Source organism: Capra hircus, chromosome 11, assembly GCF_001704415.2.
Source record: "Capra hircus breed San Clemente chromosome 11, ASM170441v1, whole genome shotgun sequence".
Classification (NCBI taxonomy): Eukaryota; Metazoa; Chordata; class Mammalia; order Artiodactyla; family Bovidae; genus Capra; species Capra hircus.
The window spans coordinates 781888-794734 of record NC_030818.1 but is presented as its reverse complement, the minus strand read 5'-3'; the positions used below and the strand labels follow the sequence as shown (position 1 = coordinate 794734).

Below are 12847 nucleotides of genomic sequence, written 5' to 3'. Positions count from 1 at the left end.
TCTGATGCATGAGCTCATTCATCAGATAAAAATATAACACCTGGGCTTTAGCCCATTCTTTATTCCGAAAGAAAAGAAGTTGAGAATGAAGGGAACCCAGAGCCTTAAGTATTGAGTTTTCACAGGCTGCCTCTCTTAACACATTTTGTGGTTGGTTTCAACCCCATCTTTTAAACTGGTGGGAATGTAGATTGGTGCAGCCGCTGTGGAAAACAGCATGCAGGTTTCTTAAAAAACGAATAAAACTAGAACTACCATATGACTCAGCAATGCGACTCCTCGGTATACACCAACAGAAACCCAAACACTAATTCAGAAAGGTACATGGACCCCAGCGTTCACAGCAGCACCATTTCAATAACCGAGATATGGGAACAATCTAAGCGCCCATCAACAGACGAACAGATAAAGAAAAATGGTCCGTGTGTACAGTGAAATACTACTCATTCTCTTTTTCTAAAAAAAGAATGAAATTCTTCCAATTGCAATAACATGCATGGACCTAGAGGGCATTATGTTTAGTGAAATAAGTCAGGCAGAGAAAGACACTGTGATATCACTTATATGTGGAATCTAAAAATACAGATATGTCATCAAATATGCAGATGATACCACTCTAGTGGCAGAAAGTGAAGAGGGACTAAAGAGCCTCTAGATGAGGGTAAAAGAGGAGTGAAAAAATTGGCTTAAAATTCAGTATTCAAAAAACTAAGATCATGACATCCAGTCCCTTCGTTTCATGGGAAACAGAAGGGGGAAAAGTGGAAGCAGTAACAGATTTTATTTTCCTGAAATCACTGTGGCCAGTGACTCTAGCCATGAAATTAAAAGACACTTGCTCCTTGAAAGAAAAGCTATGACAAACCTAGACAGCATATTAAAAAGCAGAGAAAACACTTTCCCCACAAACGTCTGTATAGTCAAAGCCATGGCGTGCTGCAGTCCATGGGGTTGGAAAGAGTCAGACACGACTGAGCGACTGAAATAAACTGAACTGAACTGATGGTTTTTCCAGTAGTTGTGTACAAGCATGAGAGTTGGACCATAAAAAAGGCTGAGTGCCGAAGAATTGATGCCTTTGAACTGTGGTGTTGGAGAAGACTTGAGAGTCCCCTGGATCAAACCAGCCCATCCTAAAGGAAATCAACCCTGAAGGCTCATTGGAAGGACTGATGCTGAAGCTGAAGCTCCCATAATTTGGCCACCTGATGGGAAGAGCCAGCTTCTTGGAAAAGACCCTGATGCTGGAAAAATCTGAAGGCGAAAGGAGGGCAGCAGAGGATGAGGTGGTTAGAGAGTATCACTGACTCAGTGGACATGCATTTGAGCAAACTTTGGGAGATGGTGAAGGACAGGGAAGCCTGGTGTGCTACAGTCCACGGGGTCCCAAAGAGTCAGACATGACTTAGTGACTAAGCAACAACAAACTATAACGAATAAGAAACCAATTCACAGGTGTAGAGAACAAAGTAGTGGCTAGCAATGAGCAGAGGGCGGGAAAGGGGGCAGGATAGGGGAGGGGGTTAAGTACAAACCACGATGCATAAAATAGATGAGCTACAGCGATATGTTGTGCCACACAGGAATATAGCCAGTATTTTACAGTAGCTATACGTGGAATATAATCTTTAAAAATTGTGATTCACTATGTTGTACACCTGAAATTTATATAATATTGTACATCAACTACGTGTCAATAAAAATAAACAAATATTTTTAAAGCTTTGGCAATTTGTTTCATCTTCTCTACCTCCTTCTCTGTTTCTTCCTTCTTTTCTAAGGGAGCAGAAAGAACCTTTCTTAGAGGTTCTCTTAGTAAAGTGAAGTCGCTCAGTCCTGTCCAACTCTTTGCGACCCCATGGACTATAGCCCACCAGGCTCCTCCCTCCATGGGATTCTCCAGGCAAGAGTACTGGGTGGCCATTTCCTTCTCCAGGGGATCTTCGCGACCCAGGGATCAAACCCAGGTCTCCCGCATTCCAGGCAGACGCTTTAACCTCTGAGCCACCGGGAAGCCCCAGAGGTCCTCTTAACCCTGTTCTATATCTTAGGGGACTCGAATATTCTCAGCGTCCTCAGTTTCTCTTCCAGTGGGAGCATGGTTTGAAAGATGGACTCCACTAGCCTTCAGCTGAAGAGACACAGTACAGCCTGATACAGAGAGGGCTCCTCTTTTCCTCTATTTCAAAGCAGCTTCCAGATCTGGTGTTTTGAACACATCTCCCCAGGGCTTGAAAGCCCAAAGGTCCTATCTTCACGTAACAGTTAAGGAAATTATAGGGTAGAGGTTAAATGACAGTTTCAAGTGAAAAGCTCATGCTACAACCCAGGTCTTCCTTGTTCTGGTTAGTTCCTTGTCCTGGTTCTCCTTTATCACAAAATGCTCTTGCACAATCCACCCTCTGGGACAGTGTTAGTAAACAAAGACGGCTGTCAGCCACCTGCCTGCAGAAATAAAGGCGATCACACATGTATCTTAAGGCTCAGTCTAAGCTGCCAAGACTTGAGACACCCTCTTGACTTCCACTAACTTCTCAGATGCTCCAACCCTTTGGGCACCTTGATGCAAAGAGCTGACTCATTGGAAAAGGTCCTCATGCTGGGAAAGACTGAAGGCAGGAGGAGAAGGGAGTGGCAGAGATGAGGTGGTTGGATGGCATCATTGACTCAATGGAAATGAATTTCAGCAAACTCTGTGAGACGGTGAAGGACAGGGAAGCCTGGGGTGCTATAGCCCACGGGTCACAAAGAGTCAGACAGGACTGAGAGCCTGAACAACCACAAGGTCTTAAAAGTTACAAGGGCTGGAAATGGACTGGGATGGTCACCAGGGCCTGAATCCACAGGGAAATGAAGGTCAGGGAGTTTCTAATTATAAACAACAAACCAGAGTTTGGACTGGCTGTTTTTGTCGTCTCAGAAAACCTTCCACAGAATGACTTGTCTCCCTTCATTGTGTGAGGTTTGCACTTTTTTGAACTGCTCTGTTTAGACAGTTTGAAAGTGTTTTTTCATTAATTTTTGCTGGCCAAGCTTCTCCCGAAGCCGAGTAAAGCAGAATAACGAGGCTTTCAATCATACATGAGACTGACAATCAGCTAATAAAAAAATTCCTTTTTTTTTTCTTCCTATTTCCTCAAAAGGCAGTTCTCAGAAAAACAATTCATTTACTGTATGTACCCTGTTTACCAGCAAGGTTAAAAGTTCAGGAAAAAGAAAGACATCAAAATATTTACATTAAAGCCAATCAGAGTCCGCCTCCCGCGTCTGGCGCTGTAGGTTTCGGATCGGCCGCTTGTCATGCCCCTGCAACAGGGAAAGCCGTGCTCTGGCTGGCCAGCCCCACACTGCTCCAGCTCACTCTGTCTACCACTGGTTTTTGTTTTTTTTTCTTTTCCTGTATTGCCGTCTTTGCTTCTCTCACTTTCTAGATCTTTTCTTCCTTTGGATATGATTTTATGGCTGGGGTCATTAAGACCCCATCCCAGTAATTTTGCTGACGGCCTATTTCTACCACTTTCTTTATAACTGTGACTTTTAAAAAATTCTCCACATTCATGTATTAAAATAATTAAGATGATGGTCCCGTTTACTGATTCTGTACTCTGTGCCTCATGTTGGGCCAAATGCTTTCATAAGAGGGCTTCCCAGGTGGCTCAGCAGGCAAAGAATCTGCTCGCACTGCAGGACACAGGAGATGCAGGCTCCTTCCATGCCTGAGTCTGGAAGTGCCTTCATACATTGCGGCAAACACCCTCGTGTGCCAGCCTGGGAAGCATTTCTCTCCATAGTCGATGATTTTGGAAATCGAGACTCAAAGAGATCAAACTTGCAGACCAAGACCAGGCAGACCAGACTTGGGACCCAACAGATCAAGGGCTGGAATTCATGGCTTCATTTCTCTGCTTTAGAGGAAGAGCCCCAGGACTGACCAGCTTTTCAGAAGTACTTTCCTGGGTTCTTCTTGCCTCGGGAAGGAACGGGTCAAGGAAAGTCAGGTGTCCCTCTGCTAACGCGAGCAATGACCTTCCAGAGGGTGTGGTGGGTAAGGGCCGGGCAGGGGAACATGCCAGCCGTGGGTCAGGCCAGCTATCGTCACCTGTGGTCAGCACCTCGCTGCTGTGCTGATCATGGTGGAAACCTGGCCTTAACGAGAGAAGGGCCCCACCAGGCTGGGCTGTGTGGCCTCTGCAAGTCTGTCCAGGAGGAGGCAGTCCTGGGGTGCCAGCCAGGGACACAGAGCTGGAGCGGGCAGCTCAGCTCTCCTCTGACACAGGCAGCAGGCACGAACCCTGGAGCCAGGAACACTCCTCCAGGCACCTGTGCAGGGCAGAGAGAAGGGGCTTCCAGAGTGAATCTGCTGTGGGCACATCCTTCTTATGGCCCTACTATGTGCCAGTCACCAGCCGGGCATGAACAGTGGGGCCAGGGTTGGCCCCCAGGCTCCTGGATGAAGATGGCTCAGGGCCTGTGCTCACCAGGCCCAGAAGGCATCCCTGTGCCTCCAATCCGTGTCGCCTCTCAGAGTGGCTTCCTTAAAGTGCCCCAAGGGGAGAGGAGGGGCAGAGGTCTCCCCCTCTGTGGCATCCTGTGAGCCTGAAGCGGGGCTGCCAATAACCCCTGAGGGGTCAAGAAGCATACCCATTCCACACACACCATGGACACACACACACACTCCACAGATATCCTCCGCAACACACACAACCCACACACTCATGTATGCAGACATCGCAGACACTAGAAGGCATACACACATCACAGAGTCTGCCCCACACACCCACACCCACTTTGCACATGTAGTGTGCAGACATCCACACATACATACAGGTGCTCATGTGCCACAGACACCCACGATCAGCTACACACGAAGCACACGCGCCACACACAAGCACGCGGAACACACGCACGAGCCGTAGGCACCTATGCCCACACCACACGTGCGCCATCCGCACGAAGCTCACATGGCCACACCGCATGTGTGCGAGCACACAGACACACACCAGAGCGCATGCACACACGCGTCCTCCCTCGTCGCTGACTCCCCTATTCTGGGGCACCAGAAATAGGGGGTGAGCTGCCAAACCGCCTTCCTTCTGGAAGAGAGGATGGGTGTGTGAAGGAGCTCAGTGTCTGTAAAGCGACTTCCTAGGCTTTCCAGGGGGTGCTAGCGGTAAAGAAGCTGTTTGCCTATGCAGGAGACATAAGAGATGCGAGTCTGATCCCGGGGCCGGGAAGATCCCCTGGAGGAGGGCGTGGCAACCACTCCAGTAGTCTTGCCTGGAGAATCCCATGGACAGAGCAGCCTGGCTGGCGACAGTCCATGGGGTCGCAGAGTCGGACACGACTGAAGCAAGTTGGCACACATGCAAAGCAACTTCTTGGGAAAACGAAAAAGCAGCCCTAATGTGACCTGAAGAAAGAGTAACCACCATTTTACTGTCCAAACCAGGACATGCTTGAGAGTGAAAGGCAGAGTGGAAAGCATTACCAGGCTCCAACTGATGTCTGACAGGCACAGATGGGGGTGCCCCGGGCAGACCCAAGTCTTCCTCCCCTAAAGGGACCAGGAACAGTCATTCCACAGTTGTGCTCTGCTGCCTCTAGAGGCTTCAGAGATTTAAAGAAAATAATAAAATTAATGGAATAAGAATCAGTAAGAGCTGGAGACACAATGGTATTTGTTTTAACATTTTATTTTAATTAATTTATTTTAATTGGAGGCTAATTACTTTATAATATTGTAGTGGTTTCGCCATTATTGACATGAATCATGTCAATGTATGGCAAAACTTTGTATTTTCTACTGGAGCATAGCCAATTAGCAATATTGTGATAGTTTCAGGTGGACAGCAAAGGGACTCAGCCATGTATGTATGGATATGCATGTATCCATATATGTATGTATCCATACATATTCTCTCCCCAACTCCCTTCCCATCCAGGCTGCCACATAACATTAAGCAGAGTCCCCTATTCTATACAGTAGGTCCCTACTGGTCATCCATCCTAAATACAGCAGTGTGTACATGTCCATCTCAAACTCCCCTTCCCGCCCATCCTTCCCCTTCTGGCAACCACAAATTCAGAACACTGATAGTTGGGATGCTGTATTTCCATCATTTTTGCTTGTCTTCTTAAAGGGCAGGGAGGACCACTTCTACTGGAGCTGTTTTCAGGGTTCCTTAGCCCATCTCAGTGGTTCTCTGAGAGTGCTGCCACGAGCTGAGGGCTGGAGGTCTGCCTGGGGCCCCAGGAGCTTCTGTCTAACTGATTTCCCCACTCCGCCCACCCCACAAGCTCCTCAGAAGAATAAAGACCAAATTCTCTTTACCAGAACTTCTGTAGCACCTACGTCAGGCAGGCATATGTTGGGCTTTGGAGGTGAAAGGTGTGACCACAGAGCTCTGACCTCAAGGGGCCCAGAAAGCAGAGCAAACAGCTGTGCTCCCTGGTCTCCTGGGATCCTGTTGAACAGCAGACTCTGGTGCCAAGGGGCCCAGGTGGGGCCTCTGCCTTTTTGACTAACCCTCCCACCATGCTTTGAGAAGTAGGCACTTTGCAGAGAACAGACCTGTCCACATCCTGGCCCTTTAGTGATTGAGCATCCTCAGCTGCATCTACCAGGAGGCAGGACCAACATCACTGAGTTACCCCGGGGTCACTGAGTTACCCTAAAAAATGTCTGGGTGCTGCCACCCACCTGCAGGGATGCTGCTGCACCCACAAGGGAACCAGGATCTCACAGGGGTCATCTGACTTCCGATCACCCCATTTTCAGGGATGCCCTGTTGTTGTTGTCTAGTTGCTAAGTCGTGTCTGAGCCTTTTGCGACCCTTTGGACTGTAGCCTGCCAAGCCCCTCTGTCCACGGATTTTCCAGGCAAGAATACTGATGCGGGTTGCCATTTTCTCCTTCAGAGGGTCTTTCCGACCCAGGGATCAAACCCAACTCTTCCTCACTGCCAGGCGGGTTCTTTATTAAGGAGCCACCAGGGATGCCCTCAGTGGCGCTCTCGTATCTTCCAGCTGGTGCTTAGGGTTCACAGCCCTTCGCAAGGAAAGAAGCGGCGCCTGCCGGCACTTGTTCATAAAACTCAGAGACAGAACAGCGGAGGACAGGTGAGGCCAGACCGCTCTGGACGTCAGTTAGGATGCGCCATCACACCCCTAACTTTGTGCTTTGAAGCAAAATGAAACTCGGTTTTCTTAACTGAAAAAAAGATAATAATTCCACCTCTGTGGCCAGTTATGAGAACTGGAAATAATGTTGTGAATCACCAAAGAGTGGGATTATTCTCAAGGTGCCCCTTTATTAATCTGTCTATTTGGACCATCGTCACTGGAAGCGCAGTACCTGGAGACCTGGGCAGAGTGGGACAGGGACCCCTGACTGAAGGAGGGGCCGTGCAGCGGCTGTGCCCCGTCCCAGCCACGGAGACTCAGAAGGCTTCGAGATCCAGCTGAGTCCTGGGGAAAGAGAAAGAGTTCCGGGATTGCAGTAGTGAGAGCGTCACACACAGGCAGACCTTCCTGAGGGGCTCCAAGTGCCACATCTGGAGACGTCAGTGCGCCCCACGCACCTGGGAGTCAAGTCTAGACCTCCCCCGACGTAGATTCCCTTCCACGGGATCAAAGGAAACAAACGTGATTGGAAAGTACTTCAGTCTTAGCAAAAAGACATTTAAATCTAGAAATTTCAAGTAGCGCTGTTTATCAGAAAGCCTCAGTCTCCATACACCGGTGGCAGAGCGCCTAAAACTATGAAACGCTCACGGCTTTTGATAAACAGAGTCAGAACCCGATATGGGGATTCCCGTGAGTGAAGCCGAGCCTTTCAATCACGGTGCCTTTCTGAGCCAGGTGCTCACGTGGGGAGCAGGGGAGGAACATCGATTCCCGACACCAAGTTTTCATCTCCGCTGGATTCATCCTCTCTTACTGGCATCTCTGACGGAAAGGGAACCCCTGGGCCAGCCAGCAGGAGGAGAGAGTCACCTGAAGCCCAGGATCCCAAGGGTGACTACATCCATCCTGGTCAAGGACCCGGAGCTCTTTGCTCAGTCATGTTTGTGCTAGGATTGTGTTTGTGCAGATGTAACTGCAGGGCAACTTGCAAACATCTTACAGATCCTGGAGTGAAAAGGAGAGGGTCTGGAAATCGGGGACAAGCAAATATCACCACTACTTCCTAAAAGAATGGTTTCTAGAACTTGCCAGAGGGAAAGATGGAGTGAAGGGATAGTTAAGGAGCTTGGGATGGACATGTACACACGGCGATATTTAATACAGACAACGAACAAGGACCTGCTGTATAGCACAGGACCTCTGCTCAGTGTTATGTGGCAGCCTGGATGGGAGGGGGATTGGAGGGAGAATGGATACACGTATATGTGTGGCTGAGTTCCTTTGCTGTTCACCTGAAACTATCACAGTGCTGTTGATCGGCTATATCCCAACACAAAAAGAAAAAAAAAAAAGAACCGGTTCTAAAAACTCCAGAAGAGCAGACTTGCTCCAATTTCCAGGCAAACCCAGGAGAGGCGTGAGGCATTTGGAAGAAAGTGGTGGTCTCTAGAGGAGCAGGGCACGTTCTCTAAGAGAAAGTCATTCCATGCTAACCTCGTTTCCTGTTTTGACGAGCTTCACCAGAACAGTCAATTAGGGGAATGCCCCAGAAAGTGTGTCTTGCTTTCAGTAAAGCATCTGAAAACCTCTCATCGGATCCTATGCACGTAAGATACAAAAAATGGTCCAAAGGATGGTGTGACCAGGAGAGTCCACGCTTGATGGCAGGAGCACCCCGAAGGAGTCCACACACAGCATCATGTCAGCCCTGCTGCCTCCTGTCCCACCGCGGCTGCCGGAGATGGCCAGGACGGCCGCCCCGGAGGTCTTAGTTGGACTCTTCAGAGTTCTCTCCCTTGTGGCAAGTGTGGTTTGAAATGGTTCTCTGCAGCTCTATACTTAGAGGAGGCTAAAAACTCCAAGGGGACAGTGCTGGTCTCTGGCTGGTTTTGCACCAGTTCTAGCTACTGGAGGGAGCAGAAATGCTCCCATGGAGGCCCAGAGGGCTCTGTGCAATCACCATTCAACTTAAGAGAAGGTCCTACTGTAAAGCACAGCGAATGATATTCAACTTCCTTGACAAACCATAAAGCAAAAAGAAATACGTGTGTGAGTGTGTGTGTGTGTATAAGTGAATCACTTTGCTGTGCAACAGAAATTAACACACCGTTGTACATCAACCATGGTGGTGGGGGTTTAGTTGCTTGGTCACGTCTGACTCCTGAGGCCCCATGGACTGTAGTCCACCAGGCTCCTCTGTGGGATTTCCCAGGCAAGAACACTGCAGCAAGAGGCCATCTCCTTTTCCAACACCAAATACGCTTCAATTAAAACTGATTAATTAAAATATAGCTTGGAGGGAGACACTGAGAGCATATTTGTTGAATTTGCAGACCACAAGACCTCTGAGGAAAAAATGGCTCACTCACATGAGCTGGGAAACTGGGATGAAACAAGACAGAACCCACGTGAAGCCGTACATTTCCTTTCAAATCACAGTCCACTGGAGGAGCACAAAATCAGGGCACATTTGATTCTAGCCGTGCTACTACGTACTTGAGTGCGGCCAGAAATGACAAAATGACACCTCAAAGGCTTCATCGTTACTTGTAAATTCTTTCCATAATATTAAAGCTCTTCAGTGTGTGAGACAAGTCCTAAAAATCCCTTCCCTACTTACGGGGTGACCTTGTTGTAAGGACAAAATAAGTCAGAGGTGGTAAAGTGCTTTGAAAAAGGGAAAGCTCTGAAATTCAAAATAGTGTTATTATTTGTTGTAAGGTGCTTTCCCTCCAAAAAAAGAAAGAAAAAAATCTGACAGACTGCAAGTGATAAGCAGAAAGTGATTCAGCGCTGAGTTCTGTTTCTCCAGCTCTAACCCCAAATTGGTAGAGCTTGCAAGCTGCCCCGCTGTTGCTGTTCAGTCGCTTAGTCCGACTCTTTGTGACCCCACGGACTGCAGCACGCCAGGCCTCCCTGTCTCTTACCATTTCCAGGAGTTCTCCCAAGTTCACACCCATTGAATTGCCATCCAACCATCTCACCCTCTGTTGCCCCCTTCTCTTGCCCTCAATCTCTCCCAGCATCAGAGTCTTTTCCAACGAGTCAGCTCTTCGAATCAGGGGGCCAAAGTATCAGAGCCTCAGCTTCAGCATTAGCTGAGCCCAGCTTCAAAAGCCTAAATGCCTCTCGGACTCCAAACCCCTCTTCTGCCCAGCTGCTTTTCCCAAAGTTCTTTCTGGAAGATCAGCTTTCCACTGATTAAATAATCCTTCAGAAAGCTCCCTTTCCAGAGCCGGGTCTTTAAAGATGTAACCAGGTAAATGGCCAGAGTGGATGCCAAATGACTTCAGTTGGGGCCTTAGACTTTTGCAACGATTTTAAATTTTTTTCGGTCTCACCACTCCTGCTGCTATACAAGCCCCGGTTCACAAGTTAGGTGAAAAATACATTGTTTTTAGTTGCTAAATGCAAGACAGGAGAGCAGGTCTTAGTCAAGGTCACAGACAGGGATAATGACCTTAAACTTCTTTCAAGAGGGTCAGTATAATTTTATTTGGTAGTTCTAGGCCTCAGAGTGGCCCTAGACTGAGCGGCCTGGTAGAACTTCCTATGACAGTATGAAGGTTCTATTGTTATGTCCAATATAGCAGCCATAAGTCACAGGTGGCTATCTATATTTAAATTAATTAAGATAAAAATAAATTAAATTTTAGCTCCTCAGTCACACTAGTCACATTTTAAGTTTTCAATGGATTCTCATGGTCAGTGGCTGCCATTTTTGTCCATACGGTCCTAGACCAATCATTCTGAACCTTGGCTACACTATGGACTTACATGGGGAGTTTTAAAAATACTGATATCAGTCCCCCCACCCCAAATTCTAGTGTGATTAGTCCTGGTGGAGCCTGGGCATTTGAGTTTTTTTGTTTGTTTGTTTTTTTAAACTCCTAGGCAATTCTAATGTCTGGCCTGGGTTCAGAACCATTACTCCAAACATCTACCCACAGGGCACAGCCACAAACCCATGAATGGTCCTGGGTTGCTGGCACTCTCAGAGGCTTTGTCTCTGCTGCTCCATACTTTTCTGCAGAGTCTCTCCCTCGTCTAGAACCCAGGGAAACATAATGAGGGAGGTGGAAAAAAGGAACTTCAGGGTAGAGTGGGGCCTCAGGAATCTTTTCACCCACTCTTCCTAGTGTTCTGTTAAGGAAACTGGCGTCCCAAGTTCGAGGACTTGCCCAAGGCAAAGGCTGGCAGAACAAGGATGGGAGCTGTGTCCTCCAGATACGCCGCACATCCCTTCACTGGGATGTGGAGGTCACTGTCACTTTCTGGAATGTGAGTGAACACAATGTAACTTTAGGATATTCATAAGCAATGGAGGAGGAGAAGGGGATGACAGAGGATGAGATGGTTGGATGGCATCACTGACTCAATGGACATGAGTCTGAGCAAGCTCCAGGAGATGGTGAAGGACAGAGAAGCCCGGTGTGCTGTAGTCCATGGGGTCACAAAGTGCTGGACATGACTTAGCGACTGAAAAACAACACAAGAAATGCAAAGGTTGGTTTCAGATGAGGGTCTGAGTATCCAGAGGGCACGTGGTTCATGATCAACCTTTTCTGCTGGGCAGAGTGAGCTGGCAGGAAGATTGGGTCCTCTCTGGGAGCACCCTGTTTATCTCCTTAGCTCATCAGAATAAAGGGATCGGCAGTTTCCTCATCCAGCAGACAATGGTTAGAATACAAGGTGCTCAGCCTCACAGGGCCACTCTGAGAAGCAGCGTCATGACAGACCCAGTCAATACCTTGTCCCTGAGCAGAGTGTCAGTTGCTGGGGTAAGACAGATCAGAGGCTGCCTTTAGAGAACTGGAATCCAGAGGGGCAGCTGAGAGCGATAGCTAACTAATAAGTGAACAAGCAGCGTAATTGTAGAGGGAATGGGGTCTCTCAGGACAGCTGGTCAGAGAGGCCCCCCTGACTTGGGGACATTTGGCTGAGACCTAGATACACATCTTGTATATACTGTTCAGGGCAGTAGGGGGAGTTTGATATGATCATCATGGTCCACTGATAAATTAATTCTGAAATGTGTGCAACAGTAGGACAAGTCATTTTAAACTATTCTTACGCGTCTGCTAAGCTTAAACACAAAGACAGACGGGAATTTCTGGAAGGCAACTCCTAATGGCCTCTTTGGCCAGGTCCTCAAGAGCATGGAAACGTCCTACCAAGAGCTGGGGAAGAGAGTGTGATCCAGCAGAATGGACGTGCTGATGTTTACTCATTTTAAGGAATAATTAGCTGCCAATTCCAGGGGCTCCAATGTGAAGGGTGGGTTTAAAAAATCTGGGCATTTATGGTCTGTAATGAACCGTCCAGCACCCACTACACTTGGTGAGTGAAGCCTAGAGAGGCTCACACAGAAGTAGACTAGAGGTGTTGGGAAGGCCAAGCAGACTGACCCCATCCTCACCCTTGTCTTCAGAACCTGGCACAGAGAAGCCCAAAAAACCCTTGTGGCATGAAACAGTGAGCAGGTGACTGATGTGCAGAGGCAGGCAGGGGGCAGCTGAGAAGACAGACATGTGCAGAGGCAAGCTCAAGGCTGGTGATGATTCGGGGCCACCGTCTGTAGGCCATGATCCGAGAGGGTGTGGGAAGAGACTTCCAAATATCTCCCAGTATTTTTCTCAAGTGTCAGCTTGCCAGTACTGATTCAAGAGAGGGCTTCCAGAGAGAGAAGGAAAGGCAGGGCAGACCAGTCTGAGTAATAAGTG

General features: G+C 48.2%; 1 long non-coding RNA gene across 3 annotated transcripts in view; it reads right to left on the bottom strand.

Annotated features, from left to right (window-relative positions):
* The window catches only part of LOC102171344, a 172615-nt gene that overhangs the window by 96382 nt on the left and 63386 nt on the right, over nt 1–12847 (bottom strand). The window lies entirely within an intron of this gene.